Genomic DNA, 16,058 nt, shown 5'->3' on the forward strand with positions numbered 1-16,058 from the left:
TAAAGATTTTATTTACTTATTTGAGAGAGAGCACAAGCATGGGGAACAGAAGGCAGAGGGAGAAGCAGGCTTCCACTGAGTGGTAAGCCCATTGCAGGCCCCGATCTCAGGACCCTGAGATCATGACCTGAGCCAAAGGCAGCTGCTTAACTGATTGAGCCACCCAGGTTTCCCTCTAGTCTCATTCAAAAAAATCTTTTCTCTCTTTCTTCTGGCCCTACCTGTGGGCCTAAGGAAATACCTGCTTCACCATGGTTGTGGTTCACTCCTCTCCCCACACTGTTCCCTCTTCCTGGGATAGTCTCTGTCCTTCCTGCTCTTTGCTTGGCCAACCTCTTACTTGTCCTTTAGGACTCAGCTTTATTGTCATTCTCTCAAAACCTTCCCTGGTTACCTGCACTGCTGGCAAAGACTGCTTTTCTCAATCCTGACCAGGTGTACAGAATACACCTCTAATCTAGGACCTAGCACATTGAACTGTAATTTTATCTTCTTCTTGTATTAGACTGTACGCCCCTTGAGAAAGAACATCTTCTGTGCCTCCAGGTCCTAACACAGTGCCTGGTAAGCAGTAAGCACTCCAGGGCTGTCTCTGAGGGAACACAATCCAATTTGAGCTCAAGGATGTTTATTTTCCTTTTTATAGAAATGTTGACAGAACTTATTTTTTCTTTCTCTCTTTCATCTCTAGCAATACAGTTTGACCTAAAATGGAGCCAATGTACATCTGAAAACTATTAAAGTGAACAATCCAAATAGTCCCTCCAGACTAAATAGGACAAGGACTGAAGAGACAATCCATTCAGGATGGAGCTTCCCATCAAGAAGGTGCCATCAGGTTGTCTGATGAGAGATGATGCCTAATATGGTTTCACTCATACAGGGAATATAAAAAATGAAAGGAATTATAGGGGAAAGGAGAGAAAATGAGTGGGAAAAATCAGAGAGGGTGACAAAACATGAGAGACTCCTAACTCTGAGAAATGAACAAGTGGAAGGGGAGGTGGGCGGAGGGATGGGGTGACTGCGTGACAGGCACTAAGGGGGGCACTTGACGGGATGAGCACCAGGTGTTATACTGTATGTTGGCAAATCGAACTCCAATAAAGATATACATATAAAAATAAAGAATAAAAAATAAATAAACCTTTGATGTTTCAACATAATTTTTGTTTTATTAGTTTAGATTTAATCTGAATGATAATAAAAGTGAAAAAAATTTTCAAAAAAAAAATAGGAATGCCTAAGAGATTGTCCTGTTGTTGTGACTGTGGTCCTATTTTGGGGGCCTGAGTTAGAACAGAGTTAAAGGGAAGCATGATTTAATGGACATAAAGTACCAAAAAAAAAAAAAAAAAAGAGTCTAGTCCCAAGCTTCTAGGATCTTCTGCGATCCTGGGAAAGTTGCTGCAAAAATCACAATTGGATCCTCCTTGTCCTCTTGGCAACCTGCTCCCTCACACTGATTTTCATAGAATGCGTGTAATTTAGGAGGTGTACCATATGTGACTATACAATAATTGGAAAAATTAAAATAAAAAGTAGAATGATTTCACAAGTCCTGATGTGACCATCTCCTCTGTGATGTGTCTCTGGGGAAAGGTATGTGTAAACACTCCATGTAACTTTAAGGGACTATGAAACTGGTTTTGTTCCTTCACCAATTATTTGGAAACCCACTGGTGAACTCTAGAGGAAGAAAGCAATGAGAAATGAAACCTAAGAAATGACGGAAAAAGTGACACGTCTAATGTAATTACTAAGCAAACTTGAGCAGATTAATATTTCATTCTTGCTAACACAAACCAAATCATAAAAATGACTTTCAGGGAAATAACACTAATCTGGCTGTTCTACTTTATTGCAAGATGAGAGAGAAATGGAAAAGAAAATAAAAAGGTCAATTTCAGTAATTCTGAACTTCGATGTTCACATTAAAAGATTCTCAGTTGGAAAGCTGATTAAACATCCCTGAAAGGTCCCAAGACTTACATTTTGAATACAGAAACGAGTGCAAAACATACTTTTGTGAAGTCTTAGCAGAAAACCCAGATTTTGCAGCAATCTCTCTCTTTAGTTCTGAACCACTGTTCAGGAGCAACTGTATCGTAGCTTGAAAGGAGGGACAGATCCTTTTTCATTTTATATAAAATGGCTAAAAAAAAGTTCATTCCCTGAATGAACTTGTTCAATGAATTCCCAATTAGAGTACAGATTTCAATACCTTGCAGTCAATTGTACTCACGATGGAGAGATGAGGCTTTTGAAGAGAGGCAGAAATATAAAAAGCTAAATTCTTTTATGGGTGGTTAGGAAAAGCAGTTCTATCTTTACCTTGATGATATCAGCAGTTATTATGGAAAATGCCATTATATGGGAACCAAATCTCATCTCATGAAGGAATTGCACATCTATCTACCTCATAAGCAGGAAAGGAAAAAAGTTCAATTTGCAGAGACAGGTCACCTTGCAGAACTGTTCAGAGGTCGAGGGGAAGTAACAACTCAGGACAAACCACCCAGAGGGTTGGCCTTGGGAGGAAGTTGAGTGTCCGTGAGTCAGAGAATGCATTTGAGGAGGAACACTGACACACTAGATGGTGCTTTTGTTTGTCCTGTTGGGATAGCAAAGGGCTCTCAGCTCTAAATGATCAAATCTCCTCTGGCAAATCAGGATGCAGACAAACCACAACACACAGGTCATTTCATCAAAAAGAATGCATCTCTATTCTATTCTGCCCTTGGTGAATCAGGTTTCGTTACTAGGAAGAGACAGGCCAATGACCAGGCCTTTCCATGCTTGTGTGTCTGGGCACTCCAAAGGAAAAGGAGCCCACTGCTCTCATGCACTTATATTCTGCAAGTATTAGAGCTTACTTGTGATGTGCAGGCCCTGGGCTAAGTCCTGAGGATGCTGCTCTCACAGAATTTACATGCTCATCCTTCTAAAGGAAAGTCTCCCTTCACCACACTGCTCCTCCCTAGAATCTTAATTTCTCCTTGCTTAAACTCCCCATTGGCTTAGGAGCCACCTAAGGAAAGGGAACATGGCTCCTTCACTCCCTCTCCCCACGGTCAATACATTGAGTAGAACGTCTGCTCCATCAATACTGTTGAGTAGAACTTCTGCTCTACTTGCCTCATGTCACAGCCTCTTTCTACCTTATGTGGATGTTACTTGTTTATCTGTTTTAGCTCTGTGCTCCTACAACAAACTCTCCACTCCTATAACAATTTCTTGATCTTACATTCTCTTCAGAGCCCAGAACAATCACTTGGTCTAGGTGTGTAATAAATAGTTATTTAATGATCCAGATGAGTGACTTGAAATACCTGGATTTAGTAGCCCTCTAAAGCACAACGGAAATAATGATTAGCTTACCTCCAGTGATGCCTTACTCCTGTCCTCTTAATTTGGAATATCTTTTAGAAAATAAGTTTTTAAAGGAGGTGGTATTCCATTAAGCCCAAATTCTAAATTTTGGTCCCATTTTTCATGACTCTACAGTGACTATTTAAATCATTCTGCCATTCATTGATAATGAGATATTATTTTTAGAATAATACCTAATATTACAAAAATGCCAAAAATTCAGACATCTACTAAAAGAATGCAGTAGCAATAAAAATAACATAGATGTTCTCTGTGTAATTAATCTTCACCGTGGTGGAGTTTTGTTCAGTAGTCTGCTTACAGTAAACGTTAAAAGACTGACATACATAGTTGGACTGGCAATAATCTAGGAAATTGTGCCTGAGAACTTGTAAAATAAAGAAATGGTATTTGCTAACCACTAATATGAAAGAGGTGTTTTAAGATTCTCAGATGCAAAGGGTTGTTATAAATGCATTTGTACGATGGTTATGATTGACATCCTGGTTTATCACAACACATCAAGGAATTATCTCTAGTATGGGAATGATGTAGTCTGAGCTGAAGAGGAGGATGAGTCAAGAAATGATTTTTGGAGTATGTGTCATGGGACTTAGGTACTATTGATTCCTTTTGTTGCTGCCCTAAATTTCCCTGCTCTGCTCAGGTATTATTCAATACAGGTACCTAATCTGTGTTTTTAGTTTGTTTGTTCTTCCATATCCATAAAGTCAATATTTGGTTTACCGCTTTCATTCGTCAAATACGTATTGGAATCCTATCATGTGGCAAGCACAGTCCTAGGCCCTGGAGATTCAGCAAAAATAGCACAAGGTATTTACTTTTGGAGGGGGAGGGATGATACATTTCCAGTTAAGAAAGATGTGGACACCAAGATTTCCAGTAGCATATTTATCTAAAATTGGGTCTTTTTATAATACTTTTCTAGGAAAAGACTATAGTGGAGATTACTGTAACATCCTATGCCGAGTCTGCTGGTTGTCCATGCACATCCATGATTGACAGCTATAGACCATAGTTCCCAGCCTCTTTGAGGAGTGGCTACCCCTGGAAAGTGAATGGAAGTGAGACAATCAACTTCTACCCAACTTGCCTGAAAACAAATTCCTGCCCTAGGCACTCTTCTTCCTCTTTTTATGAACTAGAACAGTTTCAACCACAAAGACAAGGACAGAGCCCCTGGGATGGCAAAGTAGTACAACAGAGGGAATGTGGGACCCTGAATGACAGTGTGAAGCAGAAGCATCCTGTCAACTTAGCCTGGTCATCTGGAAGAGTTACCAAAATGAAAAAAAGACTTTAGTGTACTTAGACCACTGTCTGTTTTCCCTTTCTCTTTGTTATAGCAGGCTACCGCTTACCTTAACCAATGTAAGTGCCAACCTTTGCTTTTAAAATCTAAAGTGTCACAAAAGAGCAGCCAACAGGCCAATTCCAGTATGTCAACATACTTTTCTTGGTTATTATTTTTTACATATGGATGTTTTGAAACTGGGCATGAGTTTACAAATGTGCCACACTCCCTAATACTCTTTATTAGATTTCATTTATTTAATGATCTGTAAGGCCCCTGTAGGCACAATAATTTGGGACACCTGTTGGGCATTTTCTCTCCATGTTAATCTACTAGCAATGGTAGGGAGAGAATGAATGGATGGTTGGTGTCTTTTGTCTAATTAAAAAAAAAAAACTGTGAGTATTTCATGATTTCTTTGAGAACTAAATTTAGACTACTTTACTGTATATTTAAAGCCCTTCAAAATCTGTCCTCTAGTACACCTTTCTAGTGTTTAAGGTATATTTCCAATACTACCCAAATATAGACTCCATATGTGGCAGCCAAGATGTCCCACCTGCTATTCTCCAAATTTTGATATGCTCTATCCTCCACATTAGAATTCACATCAGTACTTCCCAAAATATGTTATGTATAATAGTTCTCCCAAATGCCCCACAGCAAATAAATTTTTAAAAAGGATACAAATATATGTAAAATAAAGAACTCCACAGTTAAATAAGTTCAGAAAAGACCATCACACCCACCCTTGGAGAATGACAAGAAATATTTACATGTTAAAGCCTCTGAGAGTTCCTGCAACAAATAAAGTTTTTTAGTATTCTTTAACTCACGACTTTCAAAAGAATTTGACAAGGACCCCATTTGTTTTTGGCAAATATCATTCTTTAGATAGATTGTTCTGCAACTTTTCCTATTTTCCCCATTTGGTTTATGTACCAATGTGCTGAGGGGAAAGTAGAATCTGAACTCTCCAGGCTAATTCACACTTTAATGCAAGGCCCAAGGATGCTCTGCATCTTTACTTGCAATCATTCTGACATATCTAAATTAGGAAAATGGATCAAGCCAGTAACAGAGGTTATAAAGGTGGGCTATTTTAAAAATTTATCCCCAGCACCTCTCTAGATAGTATTCATTTTCATCAAAAATATCCTTTACCTGGCATTTATGTGTCTGGCACTGTGCTATGCACTTTGGACATTTTAGCTCTAATTCCTGCTCCAACTCTGTGTAGTTAGCAATAGTCTGATTTTATTGAAAAGGAAGCTTATGCTCAGAGAGGTTAAGTGACTTGCTGAAGGTCACACAGCTAGTGGCAGAATTTAGGATTAGAATATAGGTTCATTTAGTTCTCTTCGTATAATAAATGTTATTGCATTTTAATTCATCATCTATAATACCAGAGACTTGATTTATTCAGTCTAACCCAAAGGACTTATATCTTTTCACCAATTCCTACGCTTAGTAAGAGAAGAGTAGTTTTTCATTAAATTAAATTTGATTGCTCAATGACTTCACATAAAGAGGGTTTAAGAGTTTGAGTTACAAGGATTAAGCACTTAATTAAAGGACTATGTCTAACAGATAGGAAAACATCTAAATAAAAAGTGAAAAGCAAGTTTTACTTATTTGCATGTTTAGAAATAGTGAATGCATGACAACATGGAATCAACTGGAAGCAAAGAGATCTTAAGGATCACCCAGCACCAGAGTAATTGTTGTTGTATTGTAACAAAGGCTTTTAACAAAGTAATGAAGTGTGATTTAAAAAATAATAATTCATTTAATAAGTTTGCCTTCTCATAACTTCTATTTACCTCAATTTTATCTTCTGGAACAGGTCAGAATAAATTTAATCCCTTTTGTGTTTTGCTATCCTTCAAGTATTTGAAGATAGTCCCTTGGCTTCTAATTTTCTGTCCTCTAGGCTAAATAGCCTTTCTTTCATAGTTCTCTCATGTCAACAAATTAGTTTTCCTACCATCCCTAAACATTTAGAATCACAGATTTATAAGGGATATCATAAGCAGAAATAGATACTTTGCAAGTGGCCCCAACTACAGAGTAGTTGTGTATAAGGACAGAGAAACACTTGCTGTACACAATGTTTTTTTTTAAGCAACATTAAAAAAAAAAAAAAAAAAAAAGACTTTGCAGGGGATGCCTGGGTAGCTCAGCGGTTAAGTGTCTGCCTTCAGCCCAGGGTGTGATCCTGGAGTTCCAGGATTGAGTCCCACATGGGGCTCTCTGCATGGAGCCTGCTTCTCCCTCTGCCTATGTCTCTGCCTCTCTCTTTTTTTCTGTGTGTGTGTGTGTGTGTGTGTGTGTGTGTGTGTGTCTCATGAATAAATAAATAAAATCTTTAAAAAAAGAAAAAGACTTTGCTTCATGTTAGCAAAAGTAAATTCCAGTATCATTAGCATAATAAAATCAGTAATTTTAAATATTTTAAGATTAATTTTGTTGTCTTTTAATGTACTTAGAAGTATGTTTTTAAAGGATTTTTTAAATTAAAATTTTTGAACTGACAGATTTTTAAATGACTATTGTTTTTATGTTCTGAATCAAAGTTTTCTTTACACCTGGACAGTAATAACTGGTAATCTACAAGTGGATCAAACTATTTGTAATAGCTTCAGTTTCTAGTTATGAACTCTTACACATACTGGAGAAAAAATAAGGAAAGTTATTCTCTAAATACATCATAAACTGATACCTTAATTGAAACAGAAATAAACTGGATCACCCGAAGGCTACCCTGGATTATGGGTGTAAAACAGCAAAAAAACAAAACAAAACAAAACAAAAAAAACACTTAATGTACATTGTCCTATTCTTTGTTTTTGGGTTTAATTCACATTGCTGAGAAACATTACAGAGAGCCTTGCTTGCTAAACCACCTGAGGACACATCCAATGACAAGGAAAGAAAATGACCAGGGGCCGTGTGCTAATTTTAAGACACTCGGCACTGATGTTGTGTTCACCGAGCATGGAAAGGAAATCATTGATGAGTTGAAGCAATATATTTTAAAAGAATCCTTGCAATTATACTTGTCTAAGACTATAAAAAGCAAAAAAAAAAAAAATACCAGCAGGTAGATGCCACTTTCCAAATATATAATAATATTAGTTAACATTTAGAACCACAAAATACAAAGTGCATTCATCTTTTTAAAAGTCATTTGCTCCATGCAATTCTTGCTCTCACCTGGCAATTACTTAATTACTGATGCCATAATTCACAGCATTTATTAAATTATAGACTCTATATTATACATTTCTGCAGATACTACACCATGCCACAAATCGTGTGGGCCCCTATACTTTGAAGTTTGCTGGCTTAGCACAAACACAAAGTATTTTAGAAGTACCAGAAAATTCTTTGTGAATATAACAGAATGAATTACACTGTTCAGGCCATGTCGTGTTAGCACAATGGAGAAACACTTTTAAGACTTTAAAGTCATGTAATACAATTCTAGGCTGGATTTTTCTTGTTAAAAAAGTAGAATGGGAGTGATTGGGAGAGAAAGGGGCCAATATTTGACAACAGAAATCAGCATAACCTTTTAACTGCAGCAGCCATGGGTGACTGCCCTTTGACCTTAAAAGATTATGTGGGATTTCAATGACAACAGCTGGAAGTGAGCATGTGTGAATAGAGAACACGGATCTGAGGCCTGGTACAAAAGACTGCACAATCTCTGCCCAGATCGGAGTGCTGATTAGAAATTGTTTCCTGGTCCTGGCTTAATAGGGTGTGATAATGAAAGTTTTTTTTTTTTTTTTTTTTTAGTTCTTCTAGCAAGAAATCATCAGTAGATTTCTTCCATACCCACTATTTCCTTCAGCCCCTCAAATGTTGTGGGTTTTCATATGTAACAGGCCCATCCTTCTATGGATACAGTTTAAAACCAAACTTTGTTTTACCACCTACTCCTCACAGACAAAACTACTTTGAGTTCTTGAGTTCTCTCCTGAGTTTCAAAATAACCTCCACTGTGGTGTTTTTCACACAGGCTATGATTATTTCTTGTTTAAGGATGTGTCACGCAGAGACACATGCGTGCACACACACACAAATGAGAGCTCAGTGAGAGTGGGAACTGTATCTTTCTCATCTTTTTAATTCTACCATGTGTACAGTGTACACCACATGGTGGGTCCTCACTCCATGTATGACAAATAGGCATCGAGATGAAATATTTATTCTTAACCACTCATTCTTTTTACTCTTCTTGAGATTATTACACACACACACATTCAATAATTTCTTCTTTTTCTTCAATTTCACATATTCATGATCAATTTTTTAGTGAAGTCTACAGGTGTGTTTACCCAACAAGCACATATGAAGAAGGTAAGTAATTATTTCCTTTCAAAGAGAAGGTAACTCAACCGAGCAGACAGAGAGATTTGACTGCTTGCTGAACGTGGGCATTTCAATCCATAAGACTCTCAATGAATGATATCCATTGAGCTGCAATGCACCTAAACCCACACAGATGCAATCTCCAATTCCTACTCATACTTGCTGACATTGCTCTGAAACCACCAGAATGATGCCACATGATTACTGAAAGGACATTGGGTTATGACTCATTTGTGTTGTTTTGGTTTTACCATACACTCTATCTTAACTTCTATTGCTCCAGATTTTGCTAACTCCTCTAGCTCTGGATTTTGCTAACTACTCCAGTTTCTATATCAAATTAGCAACTCCTTAGCTTCAGTAGGAGGTGGCCTTTCTTTTAAATGCAAATAATACCTTGAGTAGGGCAAAAACCAACCTGGCTGTGTGGTATGGGACAAACAGAGGCTGGTGAAACTGGCTTGCAAATCAGACATGGTTGTCTGCTTACATCCTTCTATAGCAACTCTAGATGTTATTCCAAACAAGCCATGGGTCAGATTGTTTTTCAGAACAGACCAAATCCATTTGCCGTTTCAAAATTCTATAAACAGAGTATTAAGGAATTCAATTCCCACAGCAACTATATGAGCATTGGCTTTGGCTTTATGGGAGTTTCTGCCAAGCTCAGATATTTGTAGAACTATTGGTTTAGAGTGTCCTTTGCAACTCAGAGCAGAAGGGACTATTGCTTGTGATCTCAGTTCACTTTAAGGACTGGGTCTTGCTGGTGACAGGTATACATGATAAATGTTCCAGAAGGCTGACCTAATTTCCGTTGAAGTGAGTGTTTTGCTAAGAACATTCCCTCAAAGTGTCAGCTTGCAACCAAGGATTCAGCCTGCCAGTGTCCATTCTTCTCAGCAAGTTATTACCAGTGCTTATGAAAGTTTGCTCAAAATGAAGCTAATTCTGCCTCACTGAGCAAGCTTCTCCAGACTTACTTTTGAACTCAAATAAGTTATATATCTAATTTAAAATAAGAAATTATCAAACACATTCAGTTTCATAGTTTTTAGTCATTTTTGATCAGAAAAACCAAATACTCTAGTCTAAGTACAAATCAAGGCAAACTTGCAATGTATTTCTTTTCTCTTATACAGGGATTAATATCTTGGCATGTCCATTTATCTTGTCCTTCAAAAATTACATTTGCAAGGTATTATTTACATATAAAATAGCAGAAGGGACAGTAGTAGGGAAGTTAGAGTCCTAAATATTGTAAGTCTCAGTTTTTTTCATCTGTAAAATGGCACTAATGGGTTTTACTTACCACAAATTTGTTAGGAATAACAAGATAATGCACTTATAATGCTTAGCAAAGAAACTAAGACTCAGAATGTGTTAAAAAAAATGGCAGCTACTCTTATAAATAATAAGTGCATTATATATCTTAGATCTTGAATTCTATAGGAAACTTTAAAAAACAAACAACAGGTAGAAATAACTATGTTCTTCTGACCAGAGTAATAAATAATGTAGCTATTCACAGAAAAGTTGTATAAATAAATAATAATGCTAGATAATATAATTTTGTGTTAATTTCTGAGTAAAAATAAAACCATTCTCTAAAGCAAGTAACACAAAACTTATTAAAAGCAAGTCCTCTGGCATTTCTGAAGTTTTTCTAAAGTGCGATAGAACAGTACTTAGTATTCATTATTTTAATAAACAGAGTTAAATTTTAGAAATCAAGTTCTAGATTTATTTACAAATGTTTATAAAAATATAATTATTTGTAATTCTTAATTTTAAATATAAATCTATTCTTTAAATGTGCAGTGGCCATCTACATGGGCCAAGCATTAGCCTAAATACGGAGACACAAATTTTGGCCTTGTATTTTGGGGGTGATAACTATAGATACTCAACCTAGAAATGAACTGTAGGTCAATTTGTTTTCAAGCAGATCAAGTTTTATCTAATTTTTCAATAAACATTGTACAGGCATATTTAGAGAAAGAGGAAATTTTAAAATGTCTGGGTTTTTGTGTGTGGGTTTGGGTTTTTTTTTTTTTGGCCTTTATTATTTAAAGAATTTGGTGTGCTAAAAGTTCTTATTGGTAACTACATGAATGCTGTCTGTTCTGGAAAATAGGTATTTAGAAATCTAATTTTGTTTTTCAGTATTTTTCACATGAAAACTATTTAAATTTTTTTAAACATGAAAATATTTTGGGTGGTATAAAAATATACAAAATAAGCAATTATAACCTTAAATGTAAAAATACCTCTTTGAAATGAACAAGTCTAGGGCCTCCACATTTTAGCTCCTCACTTCAATATAAACGGAGAGCCATCAGAAAGCATCATTAAAGAAAGGGTCTTGATTCCTAACTGCTTTAAATCAATGCTAAAAGAATTTGCCCTTTTAGGCAGAAGAATGATCGACATGTTTCACTTTACTGACTTTGATCACTGAAGCACTTTATGATGCAGGCCATTTCCTTCATTTTAGGGAACAGAATCTTTGTTTGACTCACAGAATGGACCGAGTACATCTTCTACTCAGCTTTAGCTAAGTCAGAGCACTGGAGTTCTCGGAATTTCTTCTATGTTTCTCATCAAACATTACCAGCATTTTGAGGAGGGACTCCTTCCAATGTTCAGAACTCCTCTGTATGCTGGAGGACACCCAGTATCCCTGCCCTCCACCACTGACTGCCCATATCCCCTCCTTGTCCAAGAGTGTCCTCACACATTCTGAACACCCCTCCAGAAGGGCTCCCTTGGTGAAGCACACTCTAGGGTATAACACTTGTTGCCTTATGGATTTCATTAGGTATTTAATACTACGCAATTCTGCCCGCAACTGAACTGGTTTATTGTCTCTATAATTAGAATGCAAACTCTTACAAGTCAGATTATTCCAATTCTTTCCAAATTCCTCTTCAACCCCAATCACGCCCTCTATCCTTCACCCTTACCAAGTATCAAGTTCAGGTATTATAGTTAGAAGTTGATTTTTAAAAATTAATTATATTTGAACTACTCTATGTTTTGTTGTTTTGTTGGGGGGGCACATATATATGGTCTGTAAATATAAAATATGCATTTTGGATTTTCTGGAAGGGTCCTGATTTCAAATATTGGCTCATCAGTCTGTATATATATGTGAACATATTGTTCAAGGCTCCCTGATCTCCTCTTGCTGCTAAGAAGAAATGTTTACTGTTAATAAATTCTCGGGAATCACATAAATAGTATTTTGTTTGTTCACAGCATCACTCTTGAATCTAAAGGTACACAGACGCTGCAAAGATATAAAATAACATGTAAAGCTTGAAAGTAAATATTCATTCTGCTCTCTGCACTCAATGAAGGGACAGAGGTGAAATAAGAAGAGAGACAAAGCCAAAATGACCCAAGTTCTTATTGCCAAAACCAAACCAACAACACTCTGAAAATAAACAGGAAATAAAACTCAGCAACAACAGGCTGCATACTGTCAACCAATCAGGAATTCAAATGAATGCCTTTGTCTTACTGCTTGTTCAGAAGGAGGGCAGGTCCTATGGCTCTAATACTTTTTTCTTTTCTCTAATCACTATGATACTTTATTGAATACCTGTCATTCTTCCAAAAGTAAGAGTCAAGGGCAGCTACTCAGTGCCAGGTCACAGCAAAGTCCTTCCGGTTTGTGATCACCTATTGCTCAATTTCTCTCCTTAACACTAGGAAATCTATAAAACCTTCCTAAGGTTGTAGAATGGTCACAGACCAGAGGTGAGAACCCTGTGTGCACAGATGCATGCGTGTACACATATATGTACATGTGTTTAATTTAGTTCACTTTCTCAAAAACTGAGACAGAAGACAAACACTTCTTTTTGGTCAGATGTAGACTGTCAGAAGCACTTGAAATAAAATATTTTTCACTAACATAGGCATTTCTGGCCTTCAGTGTTGCCATTAGCAACAATACCAAGAGGGGTATGATTTGTGGCTAATCTGAACATGGAGCCCTTCTGGACACAGCTGGGGAAGCCAAGTGCATTCTGCTCTATTCTACAGTAAATTGTTTGGAAATGTCAGTAAGCTCAATGGCCAATTCTGAGGCTCCAACCACTATCAAGAGGGTTAGGGAGAGGCTAAATGTGTGTGTGTGTGTGTGTGTGTGTGTTTTTTAATGTGCTTTAACTATAAACTTCAAGTTTTCTCTACTGCCTGATTCGTTCATTCAATAAATGGCTATTGATGCCAATCTACAAGCTAAGTATAGATGACGAACTCGGAATAAATATCGACATATCCCCTGTCCTCAAGGGCTCACAGTCTAGCAAAAACACCCTTTAAAGAACTAGCAAGAAGACCTGATTCACCTCTGCAAGACCCAATTCAAATGTTACCACCTTTTGATTTCATTTCCGTATCCTTAGAGCATCACAGACCTCCACATCGTAGGCTCAATAAATATTGATGACTGCCTGAGAGGAGAAGATGAAAGTGTAAGACGCACTTACAGGGATCAACAAGGATAATCCTATAGCCTAGGGAGCCAAGTGCATACGTTGAGGGTAGGAGAGGCAGCAAGTACTTGTGCTAGATGATAGCAATAATGGATGATACGGCCAAAATTTGATTAAATAATTTTGACAATATTCTGTAAGTAGCAGTAAGTCCTGAGTCATAATTTAATATATCATTGTCAGAGAATATTTCTATAGCTTATTATTTATTTTTATTAGTCAGACATGGCTCTTGTTCAATTTGTGATCTTAACTAAACGTCCATGAATTTATCCAAAGAAACATCTGGTGAATACCTATTCTGTTCCAGGCAGTATGGGAGGAGGCATCAAGGTGCACCTCTTTGAAGGTCAAGAATAGGGACAATTATCATCCAACAGGATATGACTCTGTTAATGGAAGCAGGTTCTGAGGACACAAAGTCTAGGGAGGGTTGGGGAAAGCTTCCTGGAAGAGCAGTGATGGTTTATATAATCCCTAATGACCAGAATGTGGCATGGTCTCTTTGTGCCTTTAAGAATAACAATACAGTGACAACAGCTAGTGTTTGCTGAGAACTCACTGTGTGCCAGCTACTCTTCTCAGCCTTTTCATGTGTTCTTGCTCCTCTAATCTTCAAAGTGCCATGAAGTAGGTACTGTTATGTCCTCATTTGACAGATAAAGGAACCAAGCCACAGACAGACTGAGCAACTAAGTCAAGATCACACAAAGAGTCATGGGTAGAGATGGGATTTCAAATCAAGCCATCTAACTGAAGAACCCATGTTCTTAACTGTGGCACTACCTTTAATTGCATGAATAAGAATACCTATTTCAGAGGCCCAGGCATTGAGGAAGGGCTCAGGAGATGATGGTAAGATTATGAGAACTAGTATCGACATCAATATATATATACACAAATCCCTGATCCACAGATCTAACTACAGATTTTTTTCCCCACCAGATGATGGACCCAGTAGATTCTACCCAAACTGAAATTCAGTTTGATACTCAAAGGGAAGTGTTCTCACCAAACAACACTGTGGGAAGGTTATTTCTTCCATATCAATATCACTAAAACTACAATCTCTCAAAACAATTTGTATCCTTCAACACCACTTCTCTTCTACCTCTTCCCCATATATATGGTTTTGATCCATCCTTGCACTTTCTACTTAATTGACCGTATTTTTTGTTCCTATGTGAAAACTTAAAGCTCTATTAGCTTAAGAGTGAAAGCTGTGACTGAACACTGGGGGGAACAGAATTATTAAGAAGGTTTTATTTTTTGGTTTATCAAATGAAACCTGTATAGAATTCATCTTATTATAAAGAAATCCCAATTAAAAAATTTTTTTTTCAAATCAAAATGTTGGGGATGGGGGTCAGCAGTGAATTACAGAATGCCACTCAGAACCACAATCTGGAAACTCATCTTGCATTGCCAATCAAGTCAGGTAATAAAGGACTGTTATAAAGAACAACCTTGGTAATACTGACACCTGTTTTTCATCTGAGACCTCATTAAGATATGTAGACACTGCACTTACAAAGGTCTGGTATAGACAAAAGATGAGGGGGGAATTACAAATCTCTTGGTTGGCCATGGCCCCATCTCCATGAACTCTACTTTCCAACACCCAAAGTATAAGCCAACTGTGTACCTACAGTTGTGCTGTGACTCAATACTCCCAAATGCACAGAACTGGGCTAATCATTGTCAGATATTTATTAGCGTGCCAATGATATAAGGAGTACAGATGTTGCTGCACAGAACAGATAATAGATGTCTCTCCACATCTTGATGACAGCCAACCTCTAGACAGAAGTGGGCAACTTCTTTTCCCCACTGAGTAAAAAAATTCATCTAAGAGGTGGGCAGCATGAAAGAGCCTAGGTCTTGCTCCCAAGCAGACATGCACTCCCATCCAAATTCTTTCTACTTAATGGCTGAGGATCTTGGACAAACTATGTAACCACTTTGGTCCTCGATTTCTTAATCTATTGCTGGAGTGGAGAATTAAATGAAATCATGCACAAACCCAAGCATGGTACCTCATAAAGGCTGTGGTGTGGAAAACCAATGTAGTGGGCACCATTTCCTAATACCTCTGATGCTATGTTTTGGGACCTAAGATGTTCATGGTGATTACAAAGGCCTCTTTGCCATGTAGAGGGCCTTCAAGCATCAGAGAGGTTGCTCTGTGATTTCATAATGCTAGAATTCTGCCAGCAGTGGATTTTCATAGAATATTCAAGCATTAACAGTTAAGACCACATAGCCCAATAATTTGGAGAAAGCTCTATATGTGTTTGCTAACTGGGTTAATGAACTATTGATGCCACAAGATATGTACACTTTGCTTATTCAATGGAATGGAATGCACGTTAGTTCTTCCTTTACCTGAATTTAATGGTTCTCAGTTGGGAGTCATTGGGCCTTCAGGTGATACTTGGCAATGTTTCGATATATTTTTGGTGGTCAAACTGTGGAGGGGTGCT

The 16,058-nt window shown here is 37.4% G+C and overlaps 1 protein-coding gene across 16 annotated transcripts in view; it reads right to left on the reverse strand.

The window, feature by feature from the left end:
* The window catches only part of NFIA (nuclear factor I A), a 373,774-nt gene that overhangs the window by 129,299 nt on the left and 228,417 nt on the right, over positions 1–16,058 (reverse strand). The gene's annotated exons all lie outside the window — the stretch shown is intronic.

The sequence above is a fragment of the Canis lupus genome, chromosome 5, assembly GCF_003254725.2.
Source record: "Canis lupus dingo isolate Sandy chromosome 5, ASM325472v2, whole genome shotgun sequence".
Taxonomy (NCBI): Eukaryota; Metazoa; Chordata; class Mammalia; order Carnivora; family Canidae; genus Canis; species Canis lupus.